Genomic DNA, 19,140 nt, shown 5'->3' on the forward strand with positions numbered 1-19,140 from the left:
TGTGTTGTAGCCATGCTCCATCTCCTGATCTGACCCCCAAAACCCACCATAAAAGCCAATCATTGGTACCAAGTAGTTCTGTGGCACTGATTAGCGCTAAAGATTGGCACACTCAGCCCACTCCTGCTAGGAAGCTATGGTGTGATAAGCATTGCTGTTACCTACCATCAAGTCGCCTTTGATGGCAAGTGGACCCATACGGGCTGAAACAGCTGAGGAGAAAATATCCCACAGTATTGTGGAATGGTCGATAGCAACCTGTCCTTGAAAGTTTGGAGGTATAATTGGGGATGAACAAAATTGAATCCCAGCATTTTGGGAAGCATGCTAGGGTGAAAATAGGGTGCCGCTCGCCCCCTGTTACAGGGGTGCCACTATGCCACCCCATCCCCTACCAGTTCTCCCTCCAATATAGGGTTAAGCACTGGAATGTAGTTAATCCAGGTTCAAGTCTCCCACTGAATAATGAAACATATTGGGTGATCTTGGATTGGTCTTTCAGTTTGACCTATCTCAAAGGGTTGGTGTGAGGGAAACGAGGATGAGCAGTATGTGATGGCAGTGTATCCCATTTCTCTGAATGCATGAGGAGAACAGGACCATTTGCCTTGCTGGTGAGATACCCCTGGTAATGCCACTCCAGGGGTCTCACATATAATGTTAATGAGAAAAGGTAGTTAGGCTTCTTTCATGCACGACAAGGAACTCAAACCCCATCAGCATTTCTTCTTAGGCAAAAAAATGTTCTGAATCCTTACAACTGTTTTTTTCCTGTGGATTTACCACACCAAAGACAAATAAATGGCCACCAGGGAGATGAAGATGGATCACCCAGTGCTGTCCTATGACCTCATGATGGCATTCAATGTACATATTGGGCATTAGCCTCATGTGAAGCTAGACATACTTAGTGTAACAGGAAAATAAAATGTGCAGGAAAGTTTCAGTTGATGGAGCAGAATTTTTATGGGGGGGGGGGTAATTCCTTCATCCTCCCTCTCCTGTAGCTACACCATTGCGTCTATTGCTATGCATGGTGCTGCTGGACGGATTGTAGAACCATAAAACATAGTTGGAAGGGGCTGCAAGGGCCATCTAGACCAGTGATTCCTTTGGTCCTTCAGAAGTTTTGGACTTCGTCTCCCAGAATTCCTGACTGCTGGCCAAGTTGGCTAGGCCTTCTGGGAGGTGAAGTCCAAAACAGAGGACCGAAGTTTAGGAATTGCTGATCTAGACCACCACCACCCTACCGTGCAGGAATGCAAAACTAAAGCTCGACTGGTCACTAATACATCTAGGGCCAGTCATATAACTCCAGTGCTTAAAGACCTGCACTGGCTGCCTATTCGCTTCCAGGCGCAATACAAGGTGTTGGTCATTACCTATAAAGCCCTAAATGGCTTGGGCCCAGGGTATCTGATGGACCGCCTCTCCCCATATAATCCGCCCCGCACCCTCAGATCATCGGGGCAGCAACTTTTAAGAGTTCCGGAGGCCAGGTTAGTTTCTACTTCCAGGAGGGCCTTTACGATCTCGGCCCCCAGCCTCTGGAACTCGCTGCCCATGGAGCTCCGCGCAGCCACCTCCCTACCCCAATTTAAGATGGGGTTGAAAACCTACCTATTCAAACAAGCCTACCCCTGAATACTTCCCCCCAGAATGTGTACTCACCTCCACCCCCCTTCCCTCAGCCAGCATTAGGCTGGCACGAGGTTGTAATGTTTTTAACATGTTTAGGTTTCCATTGGTTTTTGTACATTGCACTTGTTTGTAACCATTTTGTATTGTTAACTCTGCTGTACACCGCCCTGATTTTTGAAGAAGAGCGGTATAAAAATAAAACTTTTATTTATTATTATTTATTATTATTATTATTTATTAAAGCGCTCTCCTAAAATTACCATAAAATCCCTCCTTAAAGACCTCCAAGATGGAAAATCCACCACCCTTTGCCATGAGAACCATTGGGTGGCCTTGGGTAAGTTACACTCTCTCAGCCTCAAAGGAAGGCGAAGGCCAACCCCTCTGAACAAATCTTGCCAATACAACCCCATGATAGGTTTGCATTAGGGTTTCCATAAGTTGGGAACAACTTGAAGGCACAGAACAACAGCAACAACATATTATGTCACCTCTCAGTTTTATTTGCCAAGCTAAATATGCCTAATTCCCTCATAAGCTTTGGCATAGAGAATTATCTCCTTGGTTCCAGCCTCTCTGCTTCTTGCAGTGGGATGGGGAAAAGCATAGAATAACTCCTGGTAAATGAGGGTAGTACAAAAAAAAATCTGATTCCCCCCCTCCATTGCATCCCTTGACAGGTGAGTATCAAGCAGACCTCTCATTTCCAAGGCTGGAACCTGGGTGATTTCTGCCTTTAGGATTTAGAAAAGGCAAAAAACAGGGAGAGGGAAAGAGTTTCACTGGCTGCTAGCAAAAACTTGGAACTCTGGCCAATGATTGCAGAATAAATTCCCCAAGAAATGACCAGCATTCTAAACTTAAGAACATGTTGTCCTTGGGGTTTTTTTGGGTTGTTGTTTTTTTGACAGACTGCTGTTACATCATGCAGATCGCTTGGATATTTACTTGGGTTAGGAACAGGAACTAAAAAGAAAAACAAAGATGGAAAGAAGGGGCCGCTCAGGGTGTGTATGTGTGTGTGATCTGCCACTGTGCAATTTGTTTTCTTTCCATAATTTTGCACTATAACATCCATCCATCCATCCATCTATCTATCTATGTTTTAATATTATTCGTGTTCCTGCTGTCTCTACAGAATGTAGTGAGACTGTTTTGGCAGAGCAAAGAGGGCATTTCCTCTAAAAACAACAACATGTAAATCAAACAACCACAAAGGGTCAGACTGTGACCCAGGGCTTATGAGATGCACTCTGCTACAACTTGATGCAAATGAGTAGGACTTCTGCAGGAAATATTCACTAGCAAATAGTGCTCCAGATCTTTGCAAGATTAGGATAGTTCCTGTTTTTGGAGTGCAACTCCTGACCTCCACCAGCAAAACATTCTGCCACAAATCTCTCAGAGATCTACCAGTAGGAAGCTATTCTACTACTAGGCTGCTTTATAGTGGTCTACACCAGTGTGGAGTAATGGTTTGAGTGCTGGACTACAATTCTGGAGACCAGGGTTAGATTCCCCGCTCAGGTATGAAACCCACTGAGTGACCTTGGGCAATTGACATGCTCTCAGCCTCAGGGAAAGGCAATGGCAAACCTCTTCTGAACAAATCTTTCCAAGAAACCCCATGACAGATTCACCTCGGGGTCACCATAAGTTGGAAATAACTTGAAGGCACACAACAACAGCAACAGCAACGCTTCTCAAGCTTTGGTATTTCAGGTATCTTGGACTTCATGCCAGAATCCCTGACCATTGTCCAGGCTGGTGAGACTTCTGAAAGTTAAAATCCCTTTGGCTTTTCTGGATGGCCAGAGATTGAGAAGTACAGTACTGGTCTATATTGCTAGATAGCAGCCTTGGGTATTGTATACCTCATCCTCTCCAACTGTACCTATCTGGTAGTGTTATCTCTAGTAAAACCCAATAGGATAGAGACTGTGTCCAAAAGAGTGAAAGTTGGATAACAAGATGGGACAGAATTAATCCTTTACTGTCCCACTTTTCATTTGGTTTTACAATGTTCTGGTTTCTCTCTCCTCCTCCCATTTCCCCCCTTTGTCCTCATCTTATTTCAGTTGCTCCAAACTGATCTCAAAGTGCAATAGTAGTTTGCACTCATTTATCTCGGCACAGGAGAAAAGAGAGACGAGAGTGGAGGCTTATCCTTCCCAATGGGCTTTGGCAAAATCAAACTGATGCAAAATCAAACTAGCTTTTTCTGTTCTTCCTCAATAATAACATGCCACCTTGGCCATGCCCAGATGTTGCTGGGCACATGTTTCCTGGTTTTCGTCTGTGAAATGTTGGAGGGCATGAGACTTGGTCAACGTGTCCTCCCCTATGAGCTTCCTTCCTGGGTGAGATGTGCTAGATGAAGAATAGTACTGACTTTTCCAGGTAATACAGAAGGTCAGGTAGCAAAATCACAGCTAGAATCAGACAATAGGCTCTTTTTTAAAAGTTCTTTTAAAAGAAAAGGAACTGGAGATGGTATGAAGTAGACACCATTATCTACGGTGTACATGTCCATTTATTTTGCCCTGTAATTATTTATGATTAGTTCGTTCTTGCAAGGCTTCTGAAGCATTGCTCGCTAACACAAAAACCATTGCAAAGCCACAGACAACAGTGGGTTTATTGTACGTACGTGAGTCACCAATGCCAGTTTGAAACCACCTACTGCTCTGATAAACAACCTATTGTCCTATCTGCCGGTCATGACGCAGTGCCTTGCCAGTGGTGACCCCACCAGTTTGCAATTACCTTCCCTGGAGAAAGCCTGCTATGACAAAATAAAACTATTCAGCCACTTTACATTTCCTTCTTATTTATATATTTATTTATTTATGGTTATAAGATGGCTGCTTTCTTTTGTTCTAGAGTCAGTTCCTCCTGAGAGATTCAAAAGGTCACCCCAGGAAACTGAAACTGGGGGGAAACTGGAGGAAATGAAAGTAATGCAATTAATCTAGCAATGTGAAACTTAAAATAGTTTCAGTGCCCTTCAGATTGGTTAAGACACTCAGGCTGTAGGGTCCAAAAGAGGAAAGGGGCAACCTGGAGCAAAAGAAAGAATGAGATTATTACTTAGATCCAAGGATGGAGTGCATTATAAATAAAAGAAGTACCAGCTCCAACTGTTAGTCTATCTAACCCAAATCTTGGGCAAAGTGCCTTTTTGGGGAATGTAATTCTCTGAATTCTCCAGCCAGTATAATCATGTTGTTTGATCATGTTGGGAGTCCAAAGAAGTAACTCTTCCAAGTTGGGCAGCATTTGTTTACTTGGCAGTGAGTCTCTATACTGCAAATCACAGGATTCCATTGGATGCATTCATGGCAGTTGCAATGGAGTTGTTGTTGTTGTTGTTGTTGTTGTGTGCCTTCATTTTTGACTTATAGTGACCACTATCATGGGGTTTTCTTGGCAAAGTTTGTTCAGAGGGGTTTTTGCCTTTGCCTTCCTCTGAGGCTGAGAAAATGTGGCTTGCCCAAGGCTACCCAATGGGCTTCCATGGACGAGCTGGGATTCAAATGATGGTCTCCAGAGTACTAGTCCACAACACTCAAACAACTACACCATGCTGGCTCCCCAATAATTCCAATAACAGTAATATTAATATCATAATAATGCAATTTCAGTAACAGAGGAATTACGGTCCACCTTTAAAATATATACTGTACGTATAGAGGTATAGTGTCTAGATCAAGGGACGTAATGGTACCTGGAACACTGTGTCCAGTTCTAGGCACCAAAATTCAAAAAGGATGTTGATAAGTTGGAGCATGTCCAGAGGAGGGTAACCAAAATGGTGAAGGGCCTGGAAACCATGCATTATGAGGATTGACTTAGGGAGCTGGGTATCTTTAGCCTAGAAAAGAGACAGTTAAGAGGGGATATGATAGCCCTGTTTAAGTATTTGAAGGGTCGTCACATTGAGGATTGAGCAAGTTTGTTTTCTGCTGCTCCAGAGAATAGGACACAGAGCCATGGATGCAAGCTACAGGAAAAGAGATTCCATCTCAACATAAGGAGGAACTTCCTGACAGTAAGAGCTGTTCAACAGTGGAACACATTCCCTTGGAGGGTGGTGGGGTCTCCTTCTTTGAAGGTCTTTAAGCAGAGGCTGGATGGCCATCTGTCGGGGATGTTTCGATTGTGAATTCCTGCATGGCAGAATGGGGTTGAACTGCATGGCCCTTGTGGTCTCTTACAACTCTATGATTCTATGGGGCTGTGCCTGGGGTAGAGTCGGGGTGCGGTGTCCATACGATGCACACCCCAACTCTGCCCCCATGGCAGTGTGATGCCGCATGTCATTTCACAATGCGTGCAGCGTCATGGCGCTCCTCTGGCACTGCATTTACACGATGCTGTGTCAAATGAGCACCTTAAAGCCACATCTATCACACCCTTTCCAGGGCGCAAAAAGGAACCACAGCCCCAATCCAGTGTAGCTGGAGGTGGCTGCAGACCGCCTCCTAGGGGCAGTCTACACAGCCCCTGTGACTATAGGAAACAAGATTCCACCTAAATACTGTATTAGGAAGAGCTAACTGACAGTAAGAGCTGTTTGAGAGTGGAATACGCTTCAGAGAGTGGTGGGGTCTCCTTCTTTGGAGGTTTTCAAACAGAGGCTGGATGGCCATTTGCCAAGAGTGCTTTGATTGATGACAGAATGGGGTTAGACTGGATGTTAGGGTCTCTTCCAACTCTATGATTCTCTTATCCTATAATTGTGTAGTGTAAAGTGCAAATCCCAGCTTTGTCCCCATTTTTTTTACTACTATCATTATTTTGCTTTGATTTGCCTGCTTGTAACCATCTATATGCAATTACTAAATTTGCCAACATCTTATTTTCGCTTGGCTTTCAGAACTCCAGATTTTTTGACACCCTAATAGAATTACAAGCTGAGTACTTTAAATTCCATAAGTGATTCTCTAACACCCGATAATAGCATTTCCTGCCAGCGTCCTCCTTTATCTTCAGCAGCTACACCAAACATGCATAAAATCTCCTCCTTTTCTTTTTGTATATCCTGTGTAATCTTAGGATGCTTTTGAACGAAAAGAAATGTAATTTGTAAATGAAAGAAAGCCAGTAAAAACACTCCATGGAAAATAAAACCCACAGTAGCCAAGGGTTTTCTCTCAGCTGCTGTTTCATACCAGGGCAGTCTTTTACGGGATTTTCTTTCCAGTGTTTTCTCCCCTAGAGCAGTTCATCAAGGAGATTTCTCAGAAGGGTGGGGGTAGAAAAATATGCATTTGGTTTATTATATCAGAGGATGGAAATCAAGATTCCAGAAGATGTTAGTAGATATGTATACGAGGTACGGTGTGAACTTTAATTGAGTTGTGTGAAATGGCCTGAGGTTCCAACTCATCTTTTACATTCAAGGCATGCATGCTAGGTACTTATCCTCCCTTAGGCACACAGACCACAAGGTGTGAAATTGGATCTTAGAATCATAGAACCTTAGAGTAAGAAGGCACCACAAAAGTCATCCAGTCCACCCGACTGCCAGGCACAAATTCACAACTAAAGCACAATTGGAAGATGAGAATCGACTGCCCTACGAGGCAGTCTATTCCACTGCTGAACGGCTCATACAGTCAAGAAGTCCTTCCTAACTTAGGTGGGATCTCTTCCCTTGTCACTTGAATCCATTGGTATGTGATCTAGTCTCTCCGTATCTCTCACTTCCCCCAGCCTGAGTCCATTCTATTATTTTAATTTTGCCTATGTCCATCCCTTACAACAGTTCACAGATGAAAATGGGGACACATAGGACCCAGCAATCTCAAGAATGTACTCAAGATCAGAGCAGTGATTGACAGTGGAGAACACACAAACTAGGAGAAGCTGCAACGGTTTGCTTTTGCCTGAAGACCCTGGGAAGGGCAAGATTACCCCCAGCTTTCATCTCCTCTCTGCTGAATTAATTGACTGCATTCATTTTTATTCTCATTTCCATTTATTATGGCAAATAGCCAGCATAGTTGAGTGCAGACTACTTTTGCAATTCAAACTCAGTTTGCAGCAGTGAAAGTAAGCTGAGGATGAAGGTGGACAGTGGGAGGAGGAAAGAGAAACTGAGATATTTTGAAATGGGATGTTGCATTGTTCTTGCCAGATCAGGATAGCTGGAGGGTATGTATATGCCAGACCGGATATGTTCTGAAGAAGTTCTATGGTGGAAATAGCTCACTTTCCCTAGACTTCTTTTATTGACCACATTAAGGGCTAGAAATTTGCTTTGTTTAAAATGTATTGCTCATTTCTATAAGAGCTTCCATTCTTATGGTGCTTCAAGCCCTTCCCTTAATGAGCAAAATATATTTCTCCAGAATTTCTTGGACTGCAAAACCAGCTATCCAACAACGTCAGGAGGACACTGTGATTCCCACTGTTATAATAAATAAATATAATAATAAATAAAAATTTATTTATATCCCGCCCCTTTGAGGTCAATTGGGGCAGCTAACAGCAATAAAATACAATACATTATACATCAAAAATCTACTTCTCTCCCCCCTTAAAAAATTATTAAATCAATAATAATTAAAACCAACAAATTAAAACAACATAAACACATACACATTATTACAAAACAGAACAAACAGTAAACTAGGGTAGCATTCTACTTGAATTTGAAAGGGAGGACCTTGGAGACTCTCAAGAGAAGAGGGTTCCTGAGGCCGGGGTTATTATTATTATCATTATTAACCTTTATTTATATAGCGCTGGTTATCTATCCAGGAAAGGTCTGCCGAAAGAGATCCATCTTGACAGCCTTTTTAAAGCTGTCTAAAGATGTCAATTGACGGATCTCGTCCGGCAGGTCGTTCCATGATCTGGGGGCAACAACAGAAAAAGCCCTCAGGGAGGTAGCCGAAAGCCTAGATCTTTGAGGCTGCAGTAAATTCCTCCCAGTGTGTGGGGAGGATTGTATGGGAGGAGGTGGTCCCTGAGATAGTTTGGACCCGAGCCATTTAGGGCTTTAAAGGTGATAACCAACACCTTGTACTGGGCCCGGAAACTAATAGGCAGCCAGTGGAGGGACTTTAATACCGGAGTAATATGGTCCCTCCTCGATGTTCCTGACACTACTCTGGCCGCCATATTCTGCACTAATTGCAGTTCCAAATCAAGCACCAGGGTAAGCCCCATGTTAGAAGCGCATTCAGAAGTTAGACGTGAGGTTACCAGCGCGTGTACAACAGTCTCGAGATCCCTTACTTCCAGAAAAGGGCGCAGCTGGCGTATCAGCCGAAGCTGATAACAGGCGCTCTTGATTCGCATTTACCTGATTTGTCATCAGGAGTGACGAGTCAAGGAGCACCCCCAGACTGCGAACACAGTCACTAGAGGAGAGTGTGACCCCATCCAGGACTGGAGGTTGCAACCCAATTCTTGGTTTCGGGGCCACTACCATGAGGACCTCCATCTTGTCCGGATTCAGTTTCACTCTGTTTTTCCTCATCCAGCCCATTACTGCCCGGAAACATTCATTGAGAGAGGAGATGCCATTAGAATTCGAGGCCGACGAACGAGACACGGAGAAATAGATCTGGCTGTCATCAGCGTACTGATAACACCCAGCTCCATAACTCTGAATAATCTCACCCAGCGGCTTCATATAGATGTTAAATAACATCGGGGACAGTATAGCACCCTGTGGAACCCCTTTTACTGGAGCAACTGTCCCCGAGCAGCACCCTCTGGGACCTGCCCAAGAGGAAGGACTGGAATCACTGCAATGCAGTGCCTCTGATACCTAACCCTCCCAGGCGGTCCAAGAGGATGCTGTGATCTATCGTGTCAAAAGCCGCTGAAAGGTCTAAGAGCACCAGCAGGGTCACCCTGCCCCTGTCGATGCTCAGACGCAGATCATCGGTCAAGGCAACCATGGCAGTCTCAACCCCAAAGCCTGTCCTGAAGCCAGTTTGAAATGGATCAGTTTCATCCAAGACAGCTTGGAGTTGAAGAGCAACCGCCCTCTTGATCACCTTGCTCAAAAATGGGAGTAAAGAGGCTGGCCTATAATTATTCATATCCAAGGGGTCAAGGGAAGGTTTTTTCAGAAGTGGCCTAACAGTCGCTTCCTTCAAACAAGATGGAATATGTCCTTCCCTGAAGGACGCATTGATGATATCCATAAGGAACGTCCTCAATGCATCCCCCCCCCCCGGATGGCCAGCCATGATGGGCAAGGGTCGGGAGGGCAAGTTGTCTTCCTCACCCTACCAAGGAGCTTGTCCACGTCATCGGTACTCACATCTACTTACTTACTTACTTACTTACATCCTCAAGTTGCACAGCATTTCATTTCAGTTTCTAAAAGTTTCCTTACTATCTCATGCATATAATACATCTTCATTTTTATCCTGCCTCTTCTGGACCCCAAATTGTACATTTTTCAGGAACTCAGATATGGGGTTGAGACTAAAGCAGGCTTGTTTAAAGTACATTTTCCCGAAAGTAAAAAGGAGCAGGTTTTGTTGGCTTTCTGTTCGGGTTATTTTTGTGTTATTTCGTCTGAAAAACAACCCACATTTGTGAGGGTTTTTTTCTACTTTCTGTTCAGGTTAACCCCAAACATCATGTGAAAAAGCGGGTTGTTTAAATCTAGTTTCTGCACAGGAATTGTCCCATGTGATAAACTCCAGAATCATGGCAATTAAATTGGTGTCAAACTGCTTTAAATTCCACAGTTAGGAATATACCCAGTGTCTATGATCAAGAAGTGGAGGTACTGGAAGGTTTAGAAATCTCAAGTCCTGAATCCAGCCCTCCAGGGATCTTACACTGTGAGATTATCTAAATGACCTTCTCCATTTTCTGATGACAACATCCTCATGGTGGTTTCTGCATTTTGGTATGCATTCATTTCCTATTATATGAAATCCTGCTCCTGAGGCTTAGCTCCTGGCAACCGAGACTTTATCTTGAAATATGAAGATCTTTTGGGGCCCACGTCTTTTGCCCAGCCCAACATTGGAATGCAATTTCTGGGGAAGTTTCTGAACTACAGTATGGCCCTCAGGCTTGAAGAAATTCCCTGGCATTGGTATAGGGCAGGGATGGGGAACATGCAGCCCTCCAGATTTTGTTGGACTGCAACTCCCAGCCATTGATAAGGAGTGCTAGGAGCTGCAGTTCAAAGACATCTGAAGGGCTGCACCAGCCCCACCCCAGTTCATTGGAACACCACTATTTTCAATAGTAAACTCTCACCAAATAAGAATTGTGCCACCCATGAAATATTGGTCCCAAATTTTTAACATTGCTGATAGTGTGACATTCATTCGCTCGCACCTTGAACATTTGAAGACATGGAATAACTCTTCTAAAACATGGCCACAAAGCCCAAAAACCTAGTTTGAAGACTCATGGTATATTTGCTTGCCCTTAGTAACTGTGTGTGCGTTGGATGTCTTCAAGTCATTTCCAACTTACGGCAACTCTAAAGCGAACCTTTCGTAGGGTTTTCTTGGCAAGATTTGTTCAGAGGAGATTTTGCCATTGCCCTCCCCTGAGGCTGAGAGCATGTGACTTGTCCAAGGTCACCCAGTGGGTTTCCATGGCCAAGCCAGGATTTGAACACTGGTGTCCAAAATTGTAGCCCAACACTCAAACCACTATGCTGCACTGATTCTCTCTTTTCTTTGGATGCCTAAACTGCATTTCTATATGTTCAACTGACGTTTTAAGTTATTGCAATGCTGGAAATTTTGAGACTTGGGAAATGTAATTGGGGCAGAATTAATTGGGGGCAGAATTAGTACTTTCAGGGGACAATGCCCTCATTTTTGCCCATGTTGTAGTAGCTGCACCACTGAATACAGAAAACACCCTCCTTTTGGTAATGGAGAACCAAGGGGCAAATTAAAATCAAACAGCATAGTGGCCCTAGGATTTTGGCTATTTCAGGAATGGAAATCCCAAGCCAACCTGAGTGTGAAGAGGAGAGATGGAACTGAATATCCCAGAAAGGCACCTGGTTGGAACTCTAAGCCAGGTGTTTTCCATGTTGCAATTTTTAGCGGTAGACCCTATTTGTTTAATTTTCTCTTCTATTCCCACTTGTCTCAAGTATAGTGGACCCTAAATGGTTACTGTATGATTACAGAGGGCAGATTATAGTAGCTTTTATTTGATTGAGCTATTAATGATCCTATATGTCCTGCAACATCTCAAGAAGACTCTTGCACTGAGATTTTGGCAACATGTTGTTGTTTTTTCATTGAAAAATAGTCAGTCAGCCAAAAGGCAAGTGATTAATCCACCAATCATTCTTTGTAAGTCAGTTGACAACCCTATAATTCATTGCAGTACATAATTTGAATTTTTATGACATGATTTGCTTGCATTATTATGTGCCTTCAAGTAATTTTCAACTTAAGGCAACTCTAAGACAAAATTATCATGGAATTTTCTTGGCAGTATTTCTTCAGAGAGGGCTTGCTATACCTTCCTCTGAGGCTGGGAGAGTGTGACTTGGCCAACTGGGTTTCTATGTCTGAGTGGGGATTTGAACCCTGGTCTCTAGAGTCATAGTCCAACAATCAAACCACCATTGGCTGTATGGACGTTTGTTACTAGCATTCAGTCTTTCTAGATGGGATAGATATCAATCATTGTCAATCAGCCAGACAATCTCTTCAGTCTGGGCTCATAATATAAAAAGACAAGTTACCAAAGGAAAAGTTGGTGAGGAAGGAAAAGGAAAACTCAAGCACAGGCTCCTGGTGTTACAAAGTTCCTTCTGCCTCCTGAAATCCCTACCAGATGACTATAGAGCAGGTGCAAAACCCAACAGTGATGGCTCCTTCTGTTCTTGTTCTCTTAAATGGTTGAGTTGGACTTTTTGGACAGGGACATACATTTTCTACTAATCTAATGGAAAATGAATTGCTGGCCAGCTCTACTGTGCTGCCAGGCCGAGTAGCAGGTAGCATTGCAGCTTCCAGTTCTGCAGAGTGAAGTGATGTTGAGAAGGGTCAATAGGGTTCTAGCTGGCCCTATAAAAGCTTCCAGCCTGACTTTAAAGAACATCAGTTTCTGTCTGTTGTCCTTGTGTGCCTTCAAGTTACTTCCAACTTATGGTGGCCCTAAAACCATGGGGTTTTCTTGACAAGTTTTGTTCAGGGAGAGTTTTGCCTTTGCCTTCCTTTGAGGCTGAGAAAGCATGACTTGCCCACGGTCATCCCAGTGGGTTTCCATGGCCTGCTTTTCATCTGCACCTTTTACCTGGCCTTAGGATTGCAAACATTAAGAATGGGAGAAATGATAAAAATTGTGCATTCTGAATGGTTCTACTTGGCCGAAATGGTTTTTTCCCCTTTTGATTTTCAGAGTTCACTATGTGATTCCCAAAGTGGCAGGAATATCCTGAGCATTCAAAGTCTCTTTATTTGTGAATCTACCAAAAGGAGAGTGAAAGGGATTAAAGGCTCCCCGAGGATCTGCTCCACCCTCAGATGAGATTTGGAATATCAAAGACAAAACATTCCCAAAAACTAATTTCTTTCACCTTTCCACTCTGAGACAAAGCATTGCTATTAACTTTGCTTGGTGCTGCTGCTTCTCTTTCTAAACCTCATCCTCCCTGGTTGAACTGAAAAGTGAGGATAGAAGACAAGAAAGAGTATTGCTGATGTAATTTGAATAATGTGATGACACTTTTCCCTCTCTTTTTTGTTTCAGGTGCAGATGTTTGCTTTGCGAGTAATACTCTTGCCAAAAGGAGGCACACTGCAAAGAATCCAGTTGCTACCAAGAAAGAGATGGAGATACCATTTTTATCCCACATCTGGATTGTACTTCCTCTCTTTTTTTTTAATCTTCTTTTTACTTCCCAAAGCAGAAACAGCTGAAATTCATTGATAAGAGTGTTGTACAGGCTTTGAATTAAATTATGAGAAGATGAAGATTGTGGGGAGAGAATGAAGGTCAGGGCAGTGGCTTCCTTGATTCAGCCCTATAAATAGGAAGCTAAAGGTCTAACAGGAAATATAGGTTTTGAGGAGAGCAATCACACACCCCTCCAGATGCTGTGTGACTGCAATTCCCAGCAGCCCTAGCCAGCATAGTGAATGGTGAAGGATGGGAGGTACATATCAGCAACATCTGGAGGGGGATTCATGATTCTGGATTCTGGACTAGAAGGAAAAAAGTCTGGTTGTGGAGATGTTTGGAGATGGGATATCTTGTACTTTGCTTTTTCATAGAGCAGAACTAGAATAAAATCCAGGCATCCACAAGAAGTTAAGAACCTGACCCCTGTCCCTTTAATATATGTATGGAAGAGGAGTTTCAACAGGTGTGACTTTTGTAACAAGCTACACTTGCTGAAATTCCCTCAAATATACAGTTATTACAGGAGTTCAGTGTTCAGCTGGATCTTATAAGAATCCCCTTCATGATGAGCAAAGCTTGAGAATGGAGCTGATGACTTGGAAGTATGGTAAAGATCTCCTCTTGTTGGCATGCTGTACTTGCTCTGGATTTTCTGCAATCATCTGGGAAGCTGGACTAGTTCCTTTACAAGGGCTCTTGCAGCTCATACATTTCTGTGATCTAGGGACCGGCAAAGGAGAGTAGGTAGAGTCATGCTAGAGACTGCTGGAACCTTCCGAATAGCCGAGATTGTTAGAGAAGCAAAGGTTGAACTAAATAGTACAGTGGCAAAGGAAGAAAGATAGAGTGGAGCAACACCATGCCTATTTCTTTAAAAACTAAATTGAGTCATTTGACTTAAGTGCATCAGAATAATTGTTGGCTTTTATGACAGAGGTTTACTCTGACCCATATGGGAGATTGCAAAGGAAGAAAATCACCCTATAATTTGCAAACCACATTTGCACGTCCCTCAGCCAGGGGGAAAGTGAGGGAAAGGAATGGAACGGAACTACGCTCATACTTTTGAAATGTCTCATGTGGAAATGCTGCCCCTGCAAGAAGCCTTTCCAGGAGGTTGCCCGTTTGAATTCCTTGTGATTAATCTTGGAGTCATCACCTCCAGAATGCTGCACACAGTTGCTGTTTAAGTTAGCTAGAGTAAATTGATGGATTGCTCCTCACTTAGAAGAAATTCTTGTGGTTGAAACCTCTGTTGGGAATGGAGAAAAACTGCCCAGCTGTGGGCCAAGAGACCTTGAATTCCTTTGACTCTTAACAGGTTGCAAGATAAGATGTGAACAAAGGAATAAAGATTTCCAAAAAGGAAAGAAAACAACCAAGGCAAAGCATACTTCTTTAAAGATACTTGTGCACCAAAGCTATGATACACCCAGACCTGGATTACTGTGATGGATAAGGCATTTGGGCTTTGCTCAAGACTACAAGAGATCACACTGAAAGTCTTCCATGTTGGTAGCTAACAGTTGGTAATATGTATCTTTAGTTTCATTGCTCTGGCCCCCTTTCCTATGCTTCTTAGCAGATTCTGGCAGGGTGCTATCTTAATGTCACCACCCATAAACCATTTGTCCATAGGAACTACAAACTAAAAAGGATGAAGTGAGTCTGGTGGGACATATCTGGCCAGGGAGCTAATTATTGGTACTCCAAATGAATGAAGAGGCTACCAAGATTTGAGGTCACTGGCTACTGTATGGGCACAGTAGAGGATTGTTTGGTTCTCCAATCTTTTGGACTTCAGCTCCCAAAAGCTTCAGCCAAAACAACTTCTAGGACCTGAAGTACAAAATATATTGAGGGCCAAAGGTTGAGAACTATCATCTTGAAAATACTTTTCAAACTGTGGTTCTGCTAGAAATTATAACATGTAAGAGGAAGAAAAATTATTCATGATATACATGTAAACTTCTCTGGAGTCCTTTGACCATTCAGACAGTAGACTACTAAGCTATAGGGACAAGTTGTTTCTGGTCCAGTTTAGTACTGGTGGTCTTAACTATGCTGTATCCCTCACTAGTACTACTGCTAATCCTTACTATTTCATCGTGAGCAGCCTCCATTTGCACCTGTTAAATACATTAGAAGATTGTGCACAGTGGAGACTGTGGCTGTTTGACACCACTTTAACTGTCATGGCATCATTCTGTGGTATCCTGGGATTTGTAGTTTATTGTGGTACCAATGTGATGTCTTAGAGAGAAGGCTAAACATCTCACAAAGCTACGGATCCCTGTCATGACGGTTAAAGCGGTGTCAAACTGCATTTACTCCGCAGTGTAGATTCAGCTTTTGCCTTTACTGCAGCTGCTGTTGAGCTGTGGTTTGCTAAATTTCCTTTTCTGGACTATAACTTCAGCGTCCATGTTGACTGGAGATTCTGAGAGGTGTAGCTCAGAAAAGGGACTCTGCCAGGTTTTGCTTTTTCATTTGAGAGCTCATGTTCCACTTGGTGTCTTCTTGGTCCCTTGGTCCGCAGATGAAAAAGGGAGATGGATTCACTCAAAGAGGTCAGCTTCCTCATTCTTGGTTGCTTGTGTAGTCAGGCAAAAAGGAAGCTTCTCTTCTTTAAATAAATAAATAAAAAGCATGTGCTAACATCTCTTTTTCTAGGTCAAGCTGTGGACTCTTTCCGCACCAAAAGGAAGTCCATCTGGAGCTCCCTCAGGAAGCTGGTTTCATATGGTGGTTTAGATTTAAGTACACAATGTCTAGCACCATTTGAAATCAGTGTTCTTGGAGGAAGAATGGCTGCCCTTTAAGTCTCCCCAGGAAATGACTGTGGATTCCAAGACAAGGAGATTTAAGACAGCTGATAAAATGTGGTGGTGCTTTTTTGCAACAACCCCACTTAAACAAGATTTATAATCTGCATTTCACAGATAGTTTTCAGTAGTAAAGCTTCAGTAGCAAAAACCAAGAAAGAATAATCCAAACTGTTTGCTTAGAAAAATCACCAAAAAATTTAATATTCTCCTAGGAATTGTCTATGTGTGAGAAGTTAAATTGTTTCACTTTATAGTAGCGGTATGCCTGTCCTCATTGAGGTGGCAGTGGCACATGGGACACAGAATATGGATCCATCTTGGCATATTTTTTGCCTTTAATGTGTGTCTATTATATGATGCAAACTCTTTTAAAAGCATGTATGTGACTTTATTTTTTAAAAAAATCCTTGGTTTTAAAAATGTGACCATTTAAAAAATAAAAGTAAAGAATAAATGGGGGAAGGGGAATACATAAGATATGAAGAGAGGCTAGATATGTTCATTAATATAAGTTGATTGTATTTCAGAAAATGTGTGTGAAATTTACCTCTATGAAATATACATTCGTGCATAGATAAAGCAATAAGGTCTTCTAAGTATTGATGGACTTTTTGAAAGATTGATGGTGAATATTTATCCCGTCAAACTTTGGAGTACAAGTCTTTTGGCAACAGGCAAAGCATGCAGGATCCAATAAAGTTGGTCCTCAATTTAATTCCACATCACAGAAATATATTTTAAAAGAACCTATGCATCTTGAAATACCGAAGATGATTCTAATGAAAATGAATTATGTTCCAACCCAAAGGGGTAATCCCTGAACATCATATGGTGTAAGGCACCCTGCATGATGGAAGGCACCTTTTTTGCAAGCCAAAATATCTCATCAACTTATTTTCAAAAGGCATTGCTTGTGACACCTTAGGAAATTAAGTTATTGCCATATTTTGGCCTGCAATAAAGACATCTTCCATCATCCAGATCTGTAAGAATTTTGATGTCAGCTTGCAAGTAGAAGCACAGTCCAAAGCTGATGGGAACGAAAACTAAATAAGCTGATCTGCTAAGCAAAGGGGAAATTGTTTTGACAACACACAAATAAGTGTGCTGCTGTAGCTCAAAAGAAACTGAGGCCTGTTACAGACAGCCAAAATAAAGCTGCTTCAAGTCACAGTGGAGGAGCGTGGCTTTGGTGTGGCTTCTGGACTCTTAGGACGCATGCATCATTGAAACACCATACCTCCACTGTGACTTGAAGCAGCTTTATTTTGGATGTCTGTAACAGGCCTGAATTTGGTGAATGTAATGCAGTCGTGCCCCAGCTTTTCAGCTGCCTGCTGAGCTGTGCAAGTGTTTTAATTCTACCAGTGAGTCTGCTTTTTATTTCAGTTGTTGAATGAGCAAAAATTCCATTATATTAGTCTAATCAAACATAACTGTGCTTATGATAATGAATGTTCTCTTTTAAAAATGAGATACTTTCAAAGTTCTTGGTGCATATTAAATTATATTTGTCAGTCTTTGCCTCTGCAGATTCCAATAGCCCCTTTAAAGGATGACTGATTTCTTCTGGTGTTCGGAGTCTATTTCTCTTTCTAGCACCATTTGAAATCGGTTATAGTGATTGGGGAATGTCACCATGGAAGCAAGGCTTGAACGCCGGCACAGGAAGATGGTGAAATTGCTTGTTTCAGCCATCAAGAGCTGGAACAGCAAAACACAGAATGAAGTCCTACCTCTGCAGTGAACTCCAGTGAAGCACAAAGAGGAAGGGCCTGGAACTAATTTCCCCTCCTATAAATTAGAAATGGAAGGGCTGATGTATAGTCAAATGTGATAAAAAAATATATGTACTCTGCTAACTTCTGTCAAAATATTGCTATTTGAAAACCTCAAAGGTTCCCTCAATAGAAAACTGGTTGTTTAAATTGGTGGATATGATTGAATTAGATAAGTGAACATGCTGGTTAAATAATAAGAATGTAGGGGGGAAAGGCAATTGCTTGAGACATAACTTTTATTTGGTGAATCAAAGGCAAGAATAAAAAGTAAATAGAATCTTATGAAATCAGATTAACAAAGGATGTTTGTTTGAGTTTTTTTGGTTTTGTATATATGTGTATATACATATGTTGTGATGTAAACTTTCTTTTAACATGAGTTTGAAATCAGGAGCATTTTGTTGTTGATTGCTGTCAAGTCAACTTTGAGAAGACTTCCCAAGTCTCTCTTTTATCAACAGCCCTTCTCAGGTGACTTAGGATCATGCTTTCCTTGACTAAATCAACCAACCTGTAATGTGGTTTTCCCATTTTCCTTCTGCCTTTCATTATTGAGTCATGTCTTCTCATGATATTAAAGTACAATGGTCTCAGTTTAGTTATCTAGGCTTGTATGGATTGTTCAGGCTTGTTAACCCGTCAAAATGGGGGAACTTGGGGAACCCACCAACAATGAAGCACCACTTTGATATTTGGGGACATTATTAGCTCAACAGGAGGCCTGTGCGAGGATGGGTAACTTAAAAGGCTCTTTCCACTTACATATACCACCTATGTACACCAGAACTAACTGCAGAGAGACTCTTGTTTTCAATTTCAAAGTTTTATTTCGACATGTTCAAACATGCACACAAACTCAGTGCAGCTATAGAACCATACAAGGCTAACGGAAACGTGTGAAGGTTGGATAGAAAAATTGGGACTCTGAAGGGTTGATAATTACCAGTCCTAAAGAAGGAATTCCACAGAAGATGGAGAGTGGCTCAGACACGGTCTGAGGGTGATACAAAGAGAGGAGC

General features: G+C 42.3%; 1 long non-coding RNA gene across 2 annotated transcripts in view; it reads left to right on the plus strand.

Moving 5' to 3' along the window:
- LOC121931472 overlaps positions 1–14,887 on the plus strand; it is a 155,936-nt gene extending 141,049 nt beyond the window's left edge. For both annotated transcript variants that reach the window (XR_006104142.1, XR_006104140.1), the window contains one exon: positions 13,360–14,887. This is a non-coding gene — a long non-coding RNA (uncharacterized LOC121931472). The remainder of the gene's footprint in view (positions 1–13,359) is intronic.
- The last annotated feature ends 4,253 nt before the right edge of the window (positions 14,888–19,140 follow it).

Source organism: Sceloporus undulatus, chromosome 5, assembly GCF_019175285.1.
Source record: "Sceloporus undulatus isolate JIND9_A2432 ecotype Alabama chromosome 5, SceUnd_v1.1, whole genome shotgun sequence".
Lineage (NCBI taxonomy): Eukaryota > Metazoa > Chordata > Lepidosauria > Squamata > Phrynosomatidae > Sceloporus > Sceloporus undulatus.